At 39.9% G+C, this 20052-nt stretch overlaps 1 protein-coding gene across 1 annotated transcript in view; it reads right to left on the minus strand.

Annotated features, from left to right (window-relative positions):
- Positions 1–14736, minus strand: part of pak5 (p21 (RAC1) activated kinase 5) — a 30128-nt gene extending 15392 nt beyond the window's left edge. Inside the window, 1 exon segment of the mRNA NM_001126638.1 lies at positions 14557–14736. The gene's annotated coding sequence lies outside the window, so the exon portion shown is untranslated.
- Between the last annotated feature and the right edge of the window lie 5316 nt (positions 14737–20052).

Below are 20052 nucleotides of genomic sequence, written 5' to 3' on the forward strand. Positions count from 1 at the left end.
CTTACCTGTTACCCTGGACCAGCACTTGTGCACAGTGTGTTGCCATCTTCCCCCCAGCTTCCCAGGCAACCCCTTTCCTTTCACTTTATATTATTTTATATGGAACCTATTATCTGGAAACTTGCTGCCCAAAGAGCATGTAGAAAAGAATGTGAATGTATTGCCGCTTGTGTCATATAAATAAGACTAATACAGTTATGGGATCTGTTTACTCCAAAACCCATTATGCAGAAGGTTCTGAATTTCGGGAAGGCAATCTTCCATAGACTTGATTATAAGCCAATAATTCTAATTTTTAAAAAGATTTCATTTTTCTCAGTAATAAAACAGCAGCTTGTACTTGATCCAAACTATGATATAATTAATCCTTATCGGAGGTCAAACAATCCTATTGGATTTCTTTCATGTATAAATGATTTTTTAGTAGATTTAAGGTATGTAGGTCCAAATTACAGAAAGACCCTTATCTGGAAAACCCCAGGTCCCTGAGCTTTCTTTTTTTTTTTTTTGTAACTAATATTTTTTTATTGAGTAAAGAATTTAAGGGATACAGAAAGGAAGAGGGATGGGGGGTTAATAAAGAGTTTACAAATTTGCATTGTTGGTTTCAGTAATAAAAAACAGTGCAGTCGTATGATTTGAGTACTAGCATATAAACATTTGTTCTTATACAGTTACAAGTACATAGTGCCAACAAAATGATAAATCAATCTGGGGTACAGTAACTTGGAGGGTGTTTGATCTTGTGATTGACCAACCATGTTTCAGCTTTGTCTATGTTGCAGGGTTTTTTGTCTGCTTTATCTTTTGACACTAACTGGAGTAGGTTAGAGGTTGTTGCTGTCTCTATTCAGTTCTTCAGCCTGTGTCCTTTCCGTGGTGGTTGTAGGGTTGGTTATGAAGTAAGTTTCCCATGGGGACCATATTTTGAGATATAGATTCTCTTTGTTCGTTATGTAAGCTGTCATTCGCTCAAAGCATTTGTTACTTTCCACTCTGGAAATTATTTCCGTTATTGTGGGTATTGTTTGAGATTTCCATTTGGATGTGACAGCTAATCTCGCTGCTGTAGTTATGTGGTTAACTAGTTTCTGGGAAGAGTGTTTTAATTTCGGTATAGGTAAGCCCAGAAGGAGGTGTGGAGGTTTGATGTCGTTCGTGGGTGTTAAGATTTTTTTTATGAGGTCGCTGACCTCTTTCCAGAATAATCTGAGTTTGGGGCAGGCCCATAGAGTATGTGCTAAAGTCCCAATTTCTGAGCAGCCTCTCCAACATAGCGGGGAGGCTTGTGGGATGTATTTTGCTATCCTATCAGGGGTTAGATACCATTTCATCATAACTTTATACACACTTTCTTTTTGTTGGGTGCAAGCAACCATACCTTTGGCGTTTTCCCAGATTTTTGCAGGGTTATTGCAGTTAAACATATAAGGTGTAGTGATCTTTAACCTTTCAAAGCGACAGGAGTAGCAGGGAAGACCTTTGATGTGGACACTTTCCTAGACTGAAGCAAGGCCAATTTCTGATAAATGCAGTAACATGGCAGAAATTAAGTTGGTGATCCCCAACCAGTGGCTCATTAGCTAAACACAACCCATATTTGGCACCCCAGGAACCTTTTGCATGTTTGTGTTGCTCTCAAACTCTTCACATTTGAATGTGGCTCACAGGTGAAAAGGGTTGGGTATTCACAAGTTAAACAGCAATTACATTTATGCTGCATGCTTAATGGCAAATACACAAAAGTGATATGCTTTTGCAATCAATTGCCCAGTAACATACATATCTGATTCAAAAAGGGCTTGTCAGCACCCCAGTCAACTTCCCAAGACCTAGAATATTTGTCTTATTGTAACCATACATTTAGAGTGGCTCTGCTGTCTTGTGAATCTTTCACTAAAGGCCTATATTTCCAGTAAAGTCCACAAGTCATAGTGAAGTCAAAGATGCAGCTTTTATAATGCCATGACCCTATTCAATAAGTCAAAGTAAAGCAGGCAGGGATGACAATACATTCCAAATTTCTTTTTGTGAAGCTGTGTTGAACAGTGTGGGCAAGAATCCTCTGAGTAGCCAGTCATTTGAGGCATTGCATGTATACCTTTTCTCAATATTGCTCAGATTGTTACTAAGGCTCTCACTTTACTAAAGTAGATGTTAATGTCTTATAAACTGCAGCCCTTTAAAGGGGACATGTTACCCAGAGATGATGGAAAAAAAGTGTGTAATAAAAGCCCTTTTCAAAGTAAACATGAAACCCCAAAAAAACATAGGAAACGATTTGTACTTATAAACAAAAATTTTTAGCTGTCAATTATATCTTGCCTTCCTCACCCTTATGACTCAGGCATAGAAGTGGGGCTGGTAGTTACCTCCACTTTCCAGTCAGCACTTCCTAGATGTCCCAGCACTTATTACATTCCCCCACTCTCATGGGTTATAATTGTGCACCCCATGCATGGGGCATTAGGTCCCCTGTTCTATCACAAATTATAGTTGTGGATGATACAAAGCTTGCCTTTATAACAGTACCTACAAAATGGCACGTGCCTGCTTGCTGCAGATTTCAAGACTAAAGGAAACTTAATTTATATATTGTAAATAAAGTTTATTTTGCTTGACAAACACAATAGTACAAAATTGACACTTCATGTCAGTTAGAAATATGGGTAAATGAATGTACGCATATTCCAAAACTTCCTTGTAGATTGTAAGCTCTTTTGGGCAGGGCCCTCTTCACCTCTTGTATCGGTTATTGATTGCTTTATATGTTACTCTGTATGTCCAATGTATGTAACCCACTTATTGTACAGCGCTGCGGAATATGTTGGCGCTTTATAAATAAATGTTAATGTAATGTAATGTAATTTTTTCCCACTCTGATAATGATGGGTCGTCTCCCCATTCTTGTTCCCAATAATGCATATAGTTATGTTTAGGGAAAGGATCATCCGGTAGCGTTATCATTAATTTGTATAGATGGGAGATCAGTCCCTTGTAGGGATGAGGTTGGGCCATTATGCGCTCATATGGGGTTGGGATGTTGCTTTCCCGTTTTTTAAGCTTGGTATTAATGAAGTGTTTGACCTGTAGGTATTCTAGGGTCCGGTCTGTATTCCAGTTATATTTAGCCTTTAGTCTGTCATATGGGTAAACCTTGTATCCCCTAGGGTCTAGGAAATCAATAATTCTTGTCATGCATATTGGTGCCCAGTTTTGTTTGAAAGATTTCTCTAGTCCTATTGGGAATTCGGGGTTAGCCAAGACTGGGGTAAGATAGGAGATAGGCCCACATATTTTGTATTATCTGTTGCAGTTATTCCAGATATTGACCGTAAATTGCAGAGAGTTGGGGGAGAGAGGATGGAGCGGGATCTTAGTCTTATGGGTAAGTAACAGGTTACTTAAGTGAAAAGGTTGCGTGTAAAATTTCTCGATTTGGGTCCATGTGGTGGGTGGGTTTGGTTGGATCCATGCCAGTGTTTGGCGTAAGTGGGTGGCCTCATAGTATTTGCTAATGTCTGTGACCGCTAGGCCCCCTTGGTACCTGCTAGCTAGGAGGACAGATCTAGGTATCCTGCTTTTCCCTTTCCAAATGAATTGAAATATTTCTTTCTGGGTTTTTTTGAGTTGTTGTGTGGGAACCGGTACTGGTAGGGTTTCAAATAAGTATAATAGCTTAGGTAATGTATTCATTTTTATTGTAGCAATGCGGCCAAACCAGGATATAGGTTTGTTTTTCCAATTTGTTAGGTCTTGTGTTATTTGTTTAAGTAGGGGAGTGTAGTTTGCTGCGTAGAGATTCCTGAGCTTTCTTAATAACAGGTCCCATACCTGTATTCTATTCTGTCTAAAGATCTGAGAAGAAATAAGATGATGAATCAAAAACAAAAAACAAGTAGTTTATATGGTGTATTGCTCATGTCTAGGTGGGTGTCGCATCCCCTAATTCAATCAGACCCCAGAAATGCATTATTCGAGTGGGCAGAGGCTGGCTGCTAATTACATGGAAGGCTAGAATGCCTAAAGAATGTGAAGAGAATTGTTATTTAAAATCTACTGAAACTTTCCAACTAGACTTGACTTTATCTATGGGTTCAAGTACCCATTTAACATTTAACATGTGTACTAAAATCACTGTGGGGTCCATTGCCTTAACTGAAATTAGTTTGGTAGCCAATATAATTGCTATATGCATTATTATGGGGGGAGGGGTTCCATTATTTAGGTACCTCCATTATTTAGGTATTTAAGATACTACCCAGCACTATGTTTTTACTAGTAAATACACATATGTTGTTAAACAATAGGTCTTTATAGGAGGAAAGGAGAACAATGCCCCTATATGATGAGCATCTGCAGGTGGACTGAAGCTGGCCATACACATTACAGTTACGCTCAATGGTGGCAGGAAAGATCGCTCATACCCTCCACTAAAGTCCAGGGCTGAATCGTCAGATATGAAGATAGAAACAATGGGAGTTCTATCCCTATCTGACGATTCAGCCGTAAACGCTTGCATTTGCTCAAAATTTTCTGTCCCACCCAATCGACGAGACAACCAATATCCAAGGCTTTTGCGATATCAGTCGCCTCGCCAATCCACCATACATGCACAGAATATACAATAATATCAGTGTGTGTATGGCCAGCTTTAGTCCCAATAAAAGCAGCTTTGTGGAGAGATACTGTCGGTGTATGAGACACAAATCATCTGGCACAGCCATACCCTTTCCAGATGCATCAATAAAGCATTTTACATCTGTAGGGCAGATGTGGTCAGTGGGTATTAAATACATTAAACACAGCATCTAACTCTCCTTCTGGCCCCTCTCATAATAAGTGAAGGTTGTCTGATAAATTCTAAGCCCATTACTTATATTCTTGCTAAGGGAAATGAAACATAAATAGTGGAATACTTTGACCAAAAATGAAAATCTGACTCAACATTGCCAACTAATAAAAGGAGAGCCTGAAAAGTTTTGGAGAAATAACTTGGCATTCTTTTTTGCCAGGGGAAATTTCGCTAGAGAATCTTTGTAATTTACCAAGAACACAAAAATAAATATTTGCCAGGAGAAATTTCTCCAGGTTCAGCCTGGTGACCTTCCATTATAATAATAAAGCAGCCACTTCGGCCTATCATTACCTACATTACCTCTTCTTTGATACTATCCCACATATGTAACTTCTTTACGGTGTAAATTCCATAAAGAAATTGATAATTTTCCCCACTACGAATGTCCTGTTATCCAGAATGCTCGAGATCTGGGGTTTTCTAGAAAAGAGGTCTTTCCGTAGTTTGGACCTCCATATCTTAAGACTACTAAAAAATCATTTAAGCATTAAATAAACTCAACTCAACAATTGTTTTGCTTTCAATGAGGAATAATTATATCTTAGTTACAAGTTATCAACTACAAGGTACTGTTTTATTATTACAGAGAAAAAGTTAATTCATTTTATTTGCTTATAATGAAGTCTATAGGAGGTGGCCTTTCCGCAATTCTGAACTTTTTAAATAACTAGTTTCCAGATAATAGATCCCAATGCCTGTACAGGTAAATACACTGGTGAATTTGCAGAGAGTTTACAGCATGATTAAAATCATCACATTTCTCTTACAGCAGCATACGCACAATTTTTAGTAAATATGAAATGAGACAGACAAAAAGAAAATCTACACTTTAGTTTATATGCCCCTATGAGTGCAGTCTGTCTCTTTTAACCCATTTCTCAGATTTTCAGCGATGTGTGGATTTGGGTCTGCTACGAACTTCTGGCAAATACACTGAACTGGGAAACATCCCATTACTGCAGAACTTGTAAATGAAATTCTAATCAGAATAATCACTTGCTTTTCCAAACACCAGTGGTAAAATAATACCCAAAGGATCGTTAAGTGGAAATAGGTACAATGATTTTTAAATTAGTTTATTTAATGAGTTTAGTTAGATTCCCACCTTGATCTGTAGTATTCTAATTTCCTTTTCTATTCTTTGTTAATCTACCTATCTACCCTTTTCTAAGGGGCAGTGTGTAGGCTACACAGTACAGGTATAGGATCCCTTATCCGGAAACCCGTTTTCCAGAAAGTTCTGAATTACGGAAAGGCCATCTTCCATAGACTCTATTACAAGCAAATAATTGTAATTTTTAAAAATGATTTCCTTTTTCCCTGTAATAATAAAACAGTACCTGTACTTGATCCCAACTAAGATATAATTAACCCTTATTGGAGGCAAAACAATCCTGTTGGGTTTATTCAATATTTAAATGATTTTTAGCAGACTTAAATTGTGGAGATCCAAATTACAGAAAGATCCCTTATCCGGAAAATCCCAGGTCCCGAGCATTCGGGATAACGTGTGATTTTAATGCTTTTTGTATCAGCTTTCTGCTAAGGCTGCCCATACACACACTAGTAAAATTGGACACTATTATTGTGCTGGATGGATGAACTTTTTTTTAAAGTTTTTAGATGACTTGCTTTCTTCTTCTGTCTTTTTTCAGTTTTTAAATGGGGGTCACTGACCCCAGGATCCAAAAAATGTTTGAATTTGTTTTGTCTGTGCTCATATGTACTTGTGATTGGTGTACCAAGTCTTGAAAGCATTCATTTAATTACCCATATTACACCTGAATATTTAAACAGTTTGTGACTTCTAAGTGGCACATTGGATTAAAGGAGCTGTGACATCTGTGCACACTAGAAAGAGAACAAGACTGCCCTACTTTACTATATATATTTACAAAGTGCTGACTGCAGGTCTTTCCTACCTATTCTGCACAACGAGAAAAAAATGAAAAGCATTTCCCAAGAGGTGCTAGAGGCTTTTCGCAGCTTAACCCCTTTAAAGGCTATAAAACATCAGACATGGCATCAGATAGACATGGTATAAATGTAATATCCATGAGAGCCTATAGTAAATGATAATAAAGTTGAAATAAGAAAAAAAACTATGTATGCAAAAGTTTGCTTACCCTTCATTTCACCTACTTTTCAATGGTGTATTTCTCAGAGGTGCAGGCACTTATTTTAATAAAACCTCAGTGGCCAATACACAGCAAAGATCCATATAAAAAAGGCAGTAATTGCTCTTTACCTTGTAGCATGTGCTAAAAATTAATTTGCCAAAGCACAAGCTTCTAAGTTCCAAATAAAAGCTCTTCACAGAATAGTAAATTGACATTCTGCTTGTTAATATGAAGACTAAGTTTAATGAGGTGAAGCAAATATAAACCTTTATTTTGCTATCTAACCAAGGACTAAAATTAAGTTTTGTCCAACTACATAAGAGTCAGTTAACCAAGGAGGCCTCATTTGCGAATGCAAATGCAACAGACAAAATGGACCATGCTAGGCACAGGAACCATGAATCATTGGACAGCATGTCACAGTAACATGGCTCTTCACACAAGGGCCCCCAATAATTTAACCGCCAGTCACCTAGGCCCCTTGGGTGATGGGCCCTGCCAACAAGTAAAATAGGGCACCACAGCCATGATCAACCTAAACCATTCCATGGCCCTTCCCCCCGCAAACCGTGTCTAACACCATTCCCTCTCTGCGCCCCCCTCTGCCATGGGGCCCCTAGCTGCTACCCACCAATGGCAGCCCTGAACACAACTTACTAATACAAAAGCCAAGCTGTTTGCGTGTTTAGTTTCCTTATTGGTGTGTGTGGGTGGAGAAATGTGTAATTTCAGAAGCATGCAAAGGTCATGTCAGTGAAACTACTGTAAAGGTGGTCATACACGCTATGATCTGTTCAGTTGGTGAGGTCGCCAAGTGAGCAGATCTTCTCTTAATATACCCACCTAGGGGTGGAGATATCGGTCTAATTCGGTTGTTTGGCCCTGGGGCCAAATGATCGAATTAGAATGATAGGTATAGGCGTCTGTCGGTTCGGGGACCGCATCAACGAGCTGGTGCGGTCCCCGATCTGACTAATTTTCAAACTTGCCCGATCGATATCTGCCCGATTTCAGACCAGATGTCGGTCAGGCCGGCCCGTACTTAGTGCCCCTATACTGGACTATAAGCTGCCAAATCGGTCTAAGTGACTGATATCGGCATCTAGAATCGGCCTGTGTATGGCCACCTTTAGAGTGAAAATTAGTTATTTGCTTAGGCAAAACACATAAATGGCACCCCAAAAACTAACAACTCTGAAAGGTAGGTGTTCATTTTAGGGACACGCAGCTTTCTGTTCTCTGCTCTTTCCTGCTCCCCCCCCCCTTAGGAATGTGGATCTGAGCCAATCAGCAGAAAGCTGACTCATAGTCTAACTAACTGAGCATGTTCACTTGGTCTGCATGTCTGTGCAGGAGTGAGGCATTATGGGAACTTTCTTTACACAGCTCAGCGTTTTTTCTTCCCGTTTGGCTTCTTATCTTCTGAACAGGTGAAATATGGGGAGACTTAAGGGCACTATTGAGACACCTGAAGGTATGCCTGCAGCTTGAGATTAACTCTTTACTAGCCTTTCCTTCTCCTTTAAATGCAAGTTTGCATTTGCATTGAGAAACACAATCTCCATATTGTAATCCCAGAACATTGGGACTGGTGCAGTTATCCTGTAGAACAATTATGGCATCTCTATAGTCATGCATACATATTGTTAGAAGTGCTTTGGTGCTGCAGTAGCGGTTAGCATAGAAATGTGCCCCCTGCATACTGCCCAACTCAAGAACCCCAGCAAACGTCTCAAACTGCCCAAGAGATGAAAATCACCCCGCTGCTTGCAGAAGCAGTGTTTTCAAACATGCAAAGTTCTAGAAATTCCAAAGCATTGCAGAATATAACATGATGGTTAGCAAGATTATCCCCACAACACATGGATGGCTTCCAAGCTTAAAAAAGCAACATATGGCAAACCTAATTATGTTATAGGCATGCAATCTAACACTTCTATTGTAAATACTTAATATACTTTTGTTTATAAGAAGAGTTCACAATAACCTTAGTTAAACATATTTAGGGCATCATACACTAGCCCCCATATGTATTAAAAGTTTGCCCAGGAGCAGTAACCCATAGCAAACAAAAGATGTTTGCTTTTAAATTCTACCTGCTGATTAGCTGCTATGGGTTATTGCTCCTAGCCAAAATGAGTGCTTTTTATTACATAGCCCCTTAGAAGTATTATTTATATGCACATATATCTATTTAGAGATGCCATACTGATTGCTCTGGTGATGAAAATGAAACCTCTTTTGATTTAAATGAGAGCACTACTGACATGACTGTTTTACTCGGCTACAAAAGCCATACAAGGTATGTACCATACAAGGTAAATATATCATATGATGCTTCTCTCACATGGTTTATGAGACATAAATAAAAAAAGCTAATATTTGCATACATTCAACATGAAGCCAAAACACATAGTTTTTACTCTTACTTTAACTAGGAAAGAAATTATCCCTCCTTCTTAGCGTTACCAATGACCAAGCAAACAGACAGGATTGAGACCAGTATGCAGAATAGACAGACACTTCTCCTCCGAGGAACAAGAAGTTAGAGTAGGTTAAAACTAACAAGTAGTGCACTATTTAGTATATAAAAATAGTAAACTACAGATTTCTCCACCAACAGCCTGAACATATTTCCAACACCAGCTGTTACTTTTTGGGCTCATATTAAGCTCAAAATAGTTTGTCATCCTTCCCCCTACAAAGCATATAAGTGACTTACTGTATATATTTTCACTATCAAAAGTATTGCGTGATACATAACTATACCTATACATAGGTCACCTATTCCCTTTGTCAGAACTTCAGCAGTTCTAATTTCATCAACATGCCATTAAACCCTAAAATGAAAGAAAAAATGTCACGTTCAATCATTTGCCTCGTTAGTCACGGCTAGCAGGAAGATGCATCGAGAACATGCAGCAACTTTACTTACCATTAAGGTGAATCATCCTAAAAGAGATATTTATATAGGTTAATAGGTAGGTATTGTTAATACGCCTGCCAGCTAAAAGCGCCTCTGTTGAAATAGATAGTTAGACCTTGTTTGCAGAACTGAGCTATAACCCCCTGCATCTCTCCTGTTGGCTTTAAATGAACCGTCGGTTACCCCTGAATGGAGATTCCAGTAAAAGTGCACACGCCAGCAATCACATTCAGGCAGTCACGCACAGCCCTCTGTACTTCATGAGTCGGAGCAGCAACTGGATTACTGTTGAATCACAGCCACAGTCAGCTGCTTTTGGCATGAAGCCTATATGCCATCGTATATATAGTCACTTAAAGTGCATAACATTGCCCATCCCTGTCAAACTGCAGAATCACAGGCAAATGATGCAGGACAACATAAGTTTTATAAATACTGCTCAGTCTGCAATATAGTGTATTTAAGTATTTAAAGGGGAAGTCAATAAAATATCAGCAGATGCATTAAAAATATGTTTAATACTTTCTATTATTTTGAACAGTAGATGTTATCTGCTGGAACAGTTTATGTACTAGATTGCCAGCAAACTAGTTTCTAAGTTTCTGGGTCATGTAACTAAGCCCTAGACCAGGGGTGGGCAAACTTTTTGGCTCAGGGGCCACATTCACTTACAGCCGGGCCGGGCCGGGCCAGCGTTACGCCCAGGGCTGCCATCAGAAATCACAGGGGCCTCTCAGCTCCCCACCAGCATCCCATAGCTCCAATCCCCAGTATCCTGCAGCTCCCCACCCCAGCATCCTCCAGCTCCACTCCCCAGCATCCTGCAGCTCTTCCCCCCAGCATCCTCCCCATCATCCTCCAGCTCCTCACCCAGCATCCTCCAGCTCCACTCCCCCGCATCCTCTCCAACATTTTCCCCAACATCCTCCAGCTCCACTCCCCAGCATCCTGCAGCTCATCCCCCCAGCATCCTGCAGCTCCTCACCCAGTATCCTCCAGTCAACTCCCCTGTATCCTCCCCAACATCCTCCAGCTCCACTCCCCAGCATCCTCCAGCTCCACTCCACAGCATCCTGCAGCTCCCCACTCCTGCATCCTCCAGCTCCCCCCCCCCCCCCCCAGGGACCTGCGGCTCGGCTCCCTGCGGCTGCTTCGGCATCCTCAGACTTTTGTCTCCCAGCCCCTCCCCGGCATAGTTTAATATGGTTGTGCGCACGGGGCACAACCAATCAGGGCCCATATTTCTTTTAAGGGGCCATGCCGGCGGGCCCTGCCCTAGACAATGAAAAGAGCCAGTAACACAAACACACAAAAAAAGAAAAGCTTCACCCCTTACATTTTTGTTTGTTTCAGAAGATTCAATACCGTTTATCAGTAAGCTCTTAAGTTAAGTGGAGTATCCATGTAGGGCCCACATTTCACAGTTGATGAAAAATAAACCATTTAGATAAGGAGACATACAGCATAAGTTAACCTCCCCCCAATTCTTGTAGGCAATGATGAATCATATATACATCAGTTTTCGCTCTGGGCTAGAATAATCAATAACTTTAAAAATATCCCATTAATGGAGCTAGTCACAGATAATCTCTGGTCCCTGCCCCAATTTCAAATGAGTGGTGGGCTTTTCCTAACAGTCCCTGCCAGAAGCACAGCAGGAGGTGTGTAGCCAATCACAACTTGACATAGCATGCAGTTTCCTGTCAGGTTTGCCTTGGAAAGCAGCCAGCAAGAAATTAAACAGATGGGTTAGGTATTCTGGGAAAATGTTTAAAAAAAGTTGCCCAAAACAAAACCTCTCTCAGCACAATCCTTCTATAATTAGGGTACAGGTATGGGATCCATTATATGGAAACCTGTTTTCCAGAATGCTCCTAATTATGCAAATAATTCAAAAATTGTTTAAATTTTTATGTAACAATAAAACAGTTACTTGTAAAGGTATAGGACCTATTATCCAGAATGCTCGGGACCAAGGGGATTTCGGATAAGAGGTCTTTCCATAATTTGGATCTCAATACCTAATGTCTACTAAAAAACCAATAAAACATTAATTAAACCCAATAGGATTGTTTTGCCTCCAATAAGGATTAATTATATCTTAGTTGGGATCAAGTACAAGGTACTGTTTTATTATTACAGAGAAAAAGGAAATCATTTTTAAAAATGTAAATTACTTAATTAAAATGGAGTCTATGAGAGATGGCCTTTCCGTAATTCGGAACTTTCTGGATAATGGGTTTCCGGATAAGGGGTCCGATACCTGTACTTGATACCAACTAAGATATAATTAATCCTTTTTGGAGGCAAAACAATACTATTGAGGATATTTAATGTTTAAATTATTTTTTAGTAGACAAAGTATCAAGATCCAAATTATGGAAAGATCCCTTATCCGGAATACCCCAAGTCCCGAGAATTCTGGATAACAGGTCTTTTACCTGTAATATAAAGTACTGATACGTTCTTGTTTTTTACACTATGTGTCCCCCTTCAAGTGAAGGTTATTGTACATCTTTGTTTTAGAAGCTTTGTACCATGCCAAAAGTGTATTCTGTCCCCATCTGCTGCTGGTGCCTGGCAGACAAGCAGAAGTATTTGCAGGATTTGTTATGCATCCACTTCATTTTTCCTTCTGCATCTGATTTTGAATGAATCAAACTGAAAGATGTCTCCAATTACAAACCTAAACTAAGGTTCGTTTGTAAATATGTGCGATAAAGAGCTCTGATAAGACATGTATACACATACATGTTTAAAGGAAAGAAAAATCAGCAGTGATCTCAAGTTGGCGTGGTGGGAATGGTCAAAAGGGACTGTAACCTAATAATGTTTATTTTCTGCACATTTTCCTTACATAGCATAGTATACCTTTAAAATGTGTGGAAATCTGTAACTTATTACTCTAAAGCTTTAACTGCCAGTATGCGAATATGATAAAAAGAAAGATTAGACCAATATTATAAACTGTTGGAAAAATCAGCTGGATTTGTTAAGTTTTAATAAAAATCTAAAATGATCGAGGAAGCCAGTTTGCTAGGCAAGCCTTGGTGAATACAACTGATCACTGTTTGCCCAAGCCTGAAACTTTTTTTTTTGCAAAAAATAAAAAAAATAAAAAAAGCATCATTCTGATAACTGATCTGTGAATTCCTGTTTCAGCTATATAAGCCAACTGTCTGCAATTATGAGTCTCCCAGAAAACTGGCTGAGAATAATGCAAGGTACAACAGTGCGGAGGACACTGGGCATGTGCCTCTTCTGCACTCTGTCTGGGTTTGGCCCTGGGGTGAAGCAGGGTGGGTGGGTCAAGTATTTATGGGATAAAGGGCCTAATAAGTGTGGTCAAAAATCTTCAAGAACTGGCAAAACTCTTGCTGAGCACAGTCTAAGGTCAGAATATGACCCTTAGTACAATAACCTGATCAAAATCTGCCCCAGTAATATAACATATGGCAACATATCAGCAGTTAGCTTTGGGTGCATGGGTGACATGAGGGTGCTATGGGTATCAGGGATAGGAGAAACTATGCCAGTATTTGTGAAAAAAAAAAAGCTGTCCACTCTAGTACTTTTTATTTGATTTTAGTACCATCTTGTTTGAACCTCCTCGTGTCAAAATGAAGTAACACAGAGATATTAAGCCACTAGACATCTAGCTAGGAAACTACAGTCATCAACATTCCAATACCACAAGCACAAGCTACCCCTCAAAATCCAATACAAACTCAGAAGCAAGACAAGAATTTCTTATGTAATATGTGAGGCAGCTTGGTTATGAAAACTCAATAACAAACATTATATTGATAAGAGATAAAGTGAATCACAATGATCACTATGCTCTCTGCGCAGCTGCTTTTCAAACAGTCTGAAAAGCCATCAGCTGGGATGGGCACTGAATATTTTACATACAGATATCACAAGTTGGATTCACTTGACTACTGCTAAAATTAAACACCTGCAATGGGAGGCAGCTGTTTGCTTGTATAAACCACTTTCTGCTCAGACGAGTGCATTGCCAAAGGTTTATGCTTTATTCACAGTGTATTAGAAGTCAATATGATCTTACCATCGTGGTGGTGCCTATATACTAATTTTTTAGGCCACTGTGCTAGGCTTTGGAGAGGGAGTAGGTAACACTGCCCCTTTGAACCCGGTACTATGATGAACTAAATTCTGAATTTCCTTAAGGGAATTAACCCCTACGACCAAATGCCCTACAGCTACCTGAGCTTTAATGTCTCTTTCCTTTATTTAAAAAATAAAAGCTCATTGAATAAAATTACAGGGTAGCACTTTCTGCATAATTATTTTAGGAGCCTTTGCTTCCCCTTTAAATAGTTAAATTCCTCAGTAATTTTAATATCCATAAGAATTACAAAAAGGTGGCATCATTTTAAACAACTCGCATTATATAAAACATATAAACACACAAATACATCTGTGCATATACTTTAACAATATTGTACAGTGGCTTAGAAAGTACAGTATAGAAGAGGGCATTAGTAGGATGTATTCTCAGGCTAAAGCAATGAGCTTTCACTATACATTCCATTGTGGCACCATTATAAAGTACCACTCGAGTCAAGTCTTTTGCCCCTTGCCTTTCTTTCCTTACTCCTAAGCTCACACAGGCCCCCAGCCTTACTTACGTCCTGTCGAAGTTTGAGTACTGCACTATGGCCTCTTCACCCAGGGTTGCTCCTTCTTCTTTTCCCTCCTATTCTCAGCTTCACCCTTTTCAGCCAGTTTCATGGCAGCAGCCTTTACCCAACCGCACATGCACACGGGGACAAACAGGAGTTAAACCTTTGAGAGACAGGGATGACTTGGGGTAAACCTGGGGGATATCTAAACAGACAGGGAGAAATGGGTCAGCAGAGACAATAACAACCCAACCAAGAATCACATGGAAAACCAGGAGTTAGGCTGTATAACTTAAAATTTTGTCCAGGTCAACATAATCTATACTATTAGAATAAACGTATTCCCCTGAAAACACAACTGTATAACTATATACAGATAATGCTATGGAAGCATTGATAATAACTAATAGTAAAGGGGTATAACACTGTAAAAGTAATCTCCACACTGGTTCTTTCCCTTTCTTTGTCAGTATTCCCTCCAAATTTGTCTGACTCCCTAACACACTTCTGATGGTTTAAAGCCTGTGTATATACAGTCACTTTGTGATTCAAACACTGGATTTTAAATAAAAAATATTTTTGTTTTCAGATGCTAAAATCTGTGTTTGCAACTTTTAACGAGCTTTCAGGTGACTGACCTGCTCTCCATTGTCTATATCTATCCATATGTCTATCTGCACATGAAGTCATAATGTGATGTGCTCCAAAAATAAAGCAGTTCAAACAGAAAATGAAGGAGCACTCAGGGGACTTTTGATTTACTTGTTGCGCTATCAATGTATTAGTTCTACTAATAGAATCTTTCTCAAGACAATCTTTTCTCTTGGTAGAACAGAAACATTTACTTTTTAAAATATTTTTTTATTTAATTGCATTAAGTTCATTCAGTGCTCCTTGGTTTGCGTGCCTGTGTGTGTGTTGTAGTCGTTCAGCTTTAGAAGCAGCATGATTTGGCAAATGCGATAGCAGCAGTAAAGGGGTAACGGCGTGTTGCAGGATGGAGAGAGAAAGAGAAATATTATGAAGAATTATGCATGGCCTTCAGATTTGTAAACATATTACAAATCCCAGCGCAGTTCTGTAGTCTATATAAAGGCACTTAACCCTTTGGCCTTCTGCGTTTACTCACTAAAGTGAGTTCTAACAAACCTATAATCTATATTTCCTCCAATATTATTTATAAAGAAAATGAAGTTAATTAAGAAAATAAATATACTGAAGCAAAATGAAGACAAACATGGAAACCTCCAGTAAAAGCACTGTGCTAAAGTGAATATGGGAAGACCTGCTTGTATGTAAAGGGACACCTAACAACAAAGCACCATCCTACTGACTGACTTACTGACTCCATCCTACTGACTGACTCCATCCTACTGACTGACTGACTCCATCCTACTGACTGACTGACTGCATCCTACTGACTGACTGACTCCATCCTACTGACTGACTGACTCCATCCTACTGACTCCATCCTACTGACTGACTGACTCCATCCTACTGACTGACTGACTCCATCCTACTGACTGACTGACTCCATCCTACTGACTGACTGACTCCATCCTACTGACTGACTGAATCCATCCTACTGACTGACTTCTACTGTTTTCCATCTGCCACATCCCAAGACCCTCTGACCCCTTCAAAGCACAAGCAAACCTGAAACTGCATTCATTTACCAAAAAGCTTGAGGTTATTTCCACAAGGGAAACTAAAGCTCAGACTGTAATAATGAGTGCTGTGAGGGCAACGCAATAGAGCATCCCGGCAATAGGAAAACTATCCCCCCCCCCCAAAAACAGCCCCTGGATGTGATGCCCTAACCTCCCCCTTTGTATCCCAGCTACCTGCCATGTTTGCAGCCCTGCAATTCCACTCTGCCCCACAGGCCCGCTTTCCGTGAGCCAGTCCCGCTTGCCAGCCCGCAGTCCCGGATTGCTACTTACATGTACCGCAACGATGTTAATACCCAGCTCTCTGCCTTCTGTCTGACAGCCAACCCCGACGTCACAAGTCTCATCACGCGAGATTGTGGCGTCACGACTACACGTAACCATAGTGACGCGCCAAGTAGCCGCCTAGGGGGAGTGGCTAGCAGGAACGGTGGAACTCAGAGTTTAAGGGCGTCACAAGCACAATGTTTTTTCCTCAGGCGGCAGCTGTTACTTTAGTCAGAAAATATATTTAAAAAAAGTTTTCCTAAGAAGCCGTTCATATTTTTTACTGAGAGAATTTCGACTTGTGCCAGGGTAGAAAAAATGAAAACATTTCCAGCCATTAAGCCCTGCTCCCATCAGAGCCTACTGCCAAACTGACCAAAAAGAAAAGAGTATATGTGCAAACTAATAAAATTAAGTTATCTTTTGTGTTTTTGCATACTGATAACTCTTTACAGAATAAATTTGCCAATAGGGGAAATTCACCAGAGGTCGTTTGGAGTTTTTAGGTGATCTTTTTATTGAGGTGACATCATAGGGTCCAGTGGTGTAGCCACTTAAGGTGCCCATATACTTGAAGATTCGCTCGCTTGACGAGGTCACCAAGCGAGCGGATCTTCACCCGATATCCCCACCTATGGGTGGGCGATATTGGGGAACATGTAGGGTAATAAGATCGCTTGGCCCTGGGGCCGATTCGGTCCCCGCTCTGACTGAATCTTTTAACCTGCCGAGCGATATGTGGCCAATTTCAGGCCAGATATCGGTCGGGTATGGCCGTCGTTTCTGCCCCTTCATGGGCCGATAAGCTGCCGAATTGGTCCAAGGGACTGATATCGGCAGCTACAATCGGCCCGTTAATGGGGACCTTAAGGAAGCAGACCCTGCAGCTGTTGGGGCAGGGGTCCCACAGAGTCTGCTTCCTCTATAGCAGGGATCCCCAACCTTTTTTACTTGTGAGCCACACTTGGATGTAAAAAGCGTTGGTGAGCAACAAAAGCATGAAAAAGTTCTTTAGATGATGCAAAATAAGGGCTGTGATTGGCTGTTTGGTAGCCCAAGTTAACAGCTAGCCTGCAGAAGGCTCTGCCTGGAGTAAAACTGCATCTCTATGCTTCCAAAAGTTGTTTCCAAGCCAGAGATTTAAAAATGGGCCACTGGGAGCAACACCAAAGGAGCTCTCCTACCTGAGAGCTAGTGAGAGATTGGAGGCATGAGGCAGGGGTGGGTAGTGCTTGCGTTGCACACTGGGCCCCTCTGAAGATTATTTTGCAGGGGGCCCAGCCCCTAGCACCACTGTTGGGGTCCCAGTATTTTTGTGCTAAAAGAGGCATATTTTTCATTTTTTAGATGAAAACAACTGTCACCCATGTTTACCTATAAACAGACTACTGGTTATTTTGAGTTCTGGTCCTGTGTTTTATTTGAAGATTACGCCAATATTTTTCACAATTTAGGGAGAATATGGGCTAATTTTATGGGTGAAATATATCAACGGTATCTTTATTTTTAGACATAAATAGTTCTTCATTCATACAGGTAGTTAGACCAAATTTCATTCGACCAAATCACATAAAAGTCAGCATTTTAAAAGAGGGACATAATCATGAATGCCAACACTTTCCATGTAAGAGGTAGACTTACAAACATTACTAATGAGAGGCTGCACTGAATTCCACAGAACCCATTTATAGGTACTAAGGTTTCTCGTTGAACAGTACAGAAGACTATCTAAGGACATGTCATAAATGAATTAGCCTGTACCTTATTCATACATAGCAAAGAGAAAGTACAACCAGATGCTACATTCTATAGAATCCCTTTCTCTGCAGTGCTGGTTCCCTGTTTATGTTAATTGGGCAAACTGTAATACTTCAATGTCAACTTTGTCCTTTCTATATAAGACCACCCCCTTCACCAATGCCTAAGTATTGAGATGGATCCTAGCTTTTGCTGCATGCTGTGAACTCTCACCTTTTCTTATAGAGATATTTAAGTGTTTTGTTCGCCATATTACAAAAAACACTTTTTAGGTATCATTGTCATATCTTGATACTGATGTGGAAGTAGGGATCTAGAAAGTTTAGTTTGCCCCCCCCCCCCAATATATATAAATATAATATATATGGCCCAGCTTCCACAGTGGGATGCATCTTGCAACTTGTTCTGTATATGTTTCAAGAACTAAAAGCCCCATAGTATAATCTGATATTCTCTAATTCACATTTGATAAAATAACTGATTTGACCTAAAAAATCGGGCACCTAATGTCACCAGGAACCGCAATGCAGATAGCAATGTATTTAAACCTGCAGGAGGTACATTTTTCTATTTACTGATTGTTACAAATCAGTGCACACAATTTCACAGCTCATTGACACTGTATTACAACAGTTTCACAAGGGAGAAGTTAGTGAAAGCCATTCAAAGTTATGTGTAGGAATATCCTGGTCTTTATGTTGCAATAAGAGCTTCCTGAAGAACTGTGCTTTGTTATACTTTATTAAAGGGGCATCATTGTGAAAAACTTTCTAATTGTGTTATCTTATGCTTTGCCAAACAAAAGCTATTAGGGGAAAAAAAATTTTTTTTTCTATTTTGAAAAGTTATTTATTCTAGCATTAGTTTTCTACCTTGGGATTGTGCCATCAGAAATCAAATGTTCTGCCAGGATTTATTGGAAAAGAATTGTGCAACCTTTATAACAGAGCCTTCAGACCACAGTGGTCCAAGAGTCAAATCTCAAAAGCATTAATTAGCAGAGTGCACTGTATTTTTAAATAGTTCTCCACAAATTTTTTCTTCGGTATTTGTCAATAAGAGTGCAAAACTGCTTTATGAATTGAGCACAAATGTGTCCATTAGAGCATTCCTCTGGGTCAATAACTCTGTTTGTTTGTGATTTAAGTACCAGAATTAAAAGTGCCTATAGGCACAACATTAAAAGGGCACCCTGGAATTACTGCCAGCTCATGACAGGGCTCCCTTGCATCAGAGTGAGCTGTACCTTGCATCTTTATCTGGAAAAAATGTAATCAGCATAGTGGTGCACAATGCAAATATAGAAGAGAACAGGTAGGTGCATGTACTTACTGTATATGAATGGTGTAATACTGCACCCATTTTTCTCCTAGCACTACACCTTATGTTTGTAAATAAGTTCTCAGCAGTAAACGGGGACTTATTCATTAGACTTGTGGCTGATCTATTGTATAAGTCAGGAGATGGGTGAAGGCAAAATAGATAGTGCTCATGTTATATTTTTAGCAGCGTATCACTGTTTGGTATCTGAGCACTGACCTGGATAATATTTCAGTTGGACTTAAAACACTGTTTTCCCCACAGCATGCTTCAGTACAGCAACACAGAGGAGTTAGTGGAGTATGATGGCTCTTTGAAGTATAAGTAAGATCCTGGACAAGCCTGACTGTGAACACTGAAAGCCTAGAGCGAGATTAATAGAGATTAATAGGGAGATCGATAGGGTAGATGATAGGCAGATGACATACAGATTTCAAACTTCCTGCTTACAGCTGCTGCAAACTACAACTCCCAGCATCCCCCAAGA

Source organism: Xenopus tropicalis, chromosome 5, assembly GCF_000004195.4.
Source record: "Xenopus tropicalis strain Nigerian chromosome 5, UCB_Xtro_10.0, whole genome shotgun sequence".
Lineage (NCBI taxonomy): Eukaryota > Metazoa > Chordata > Amphibia > Anura > Pipidae > Xenopus > Xenopus tropicalis.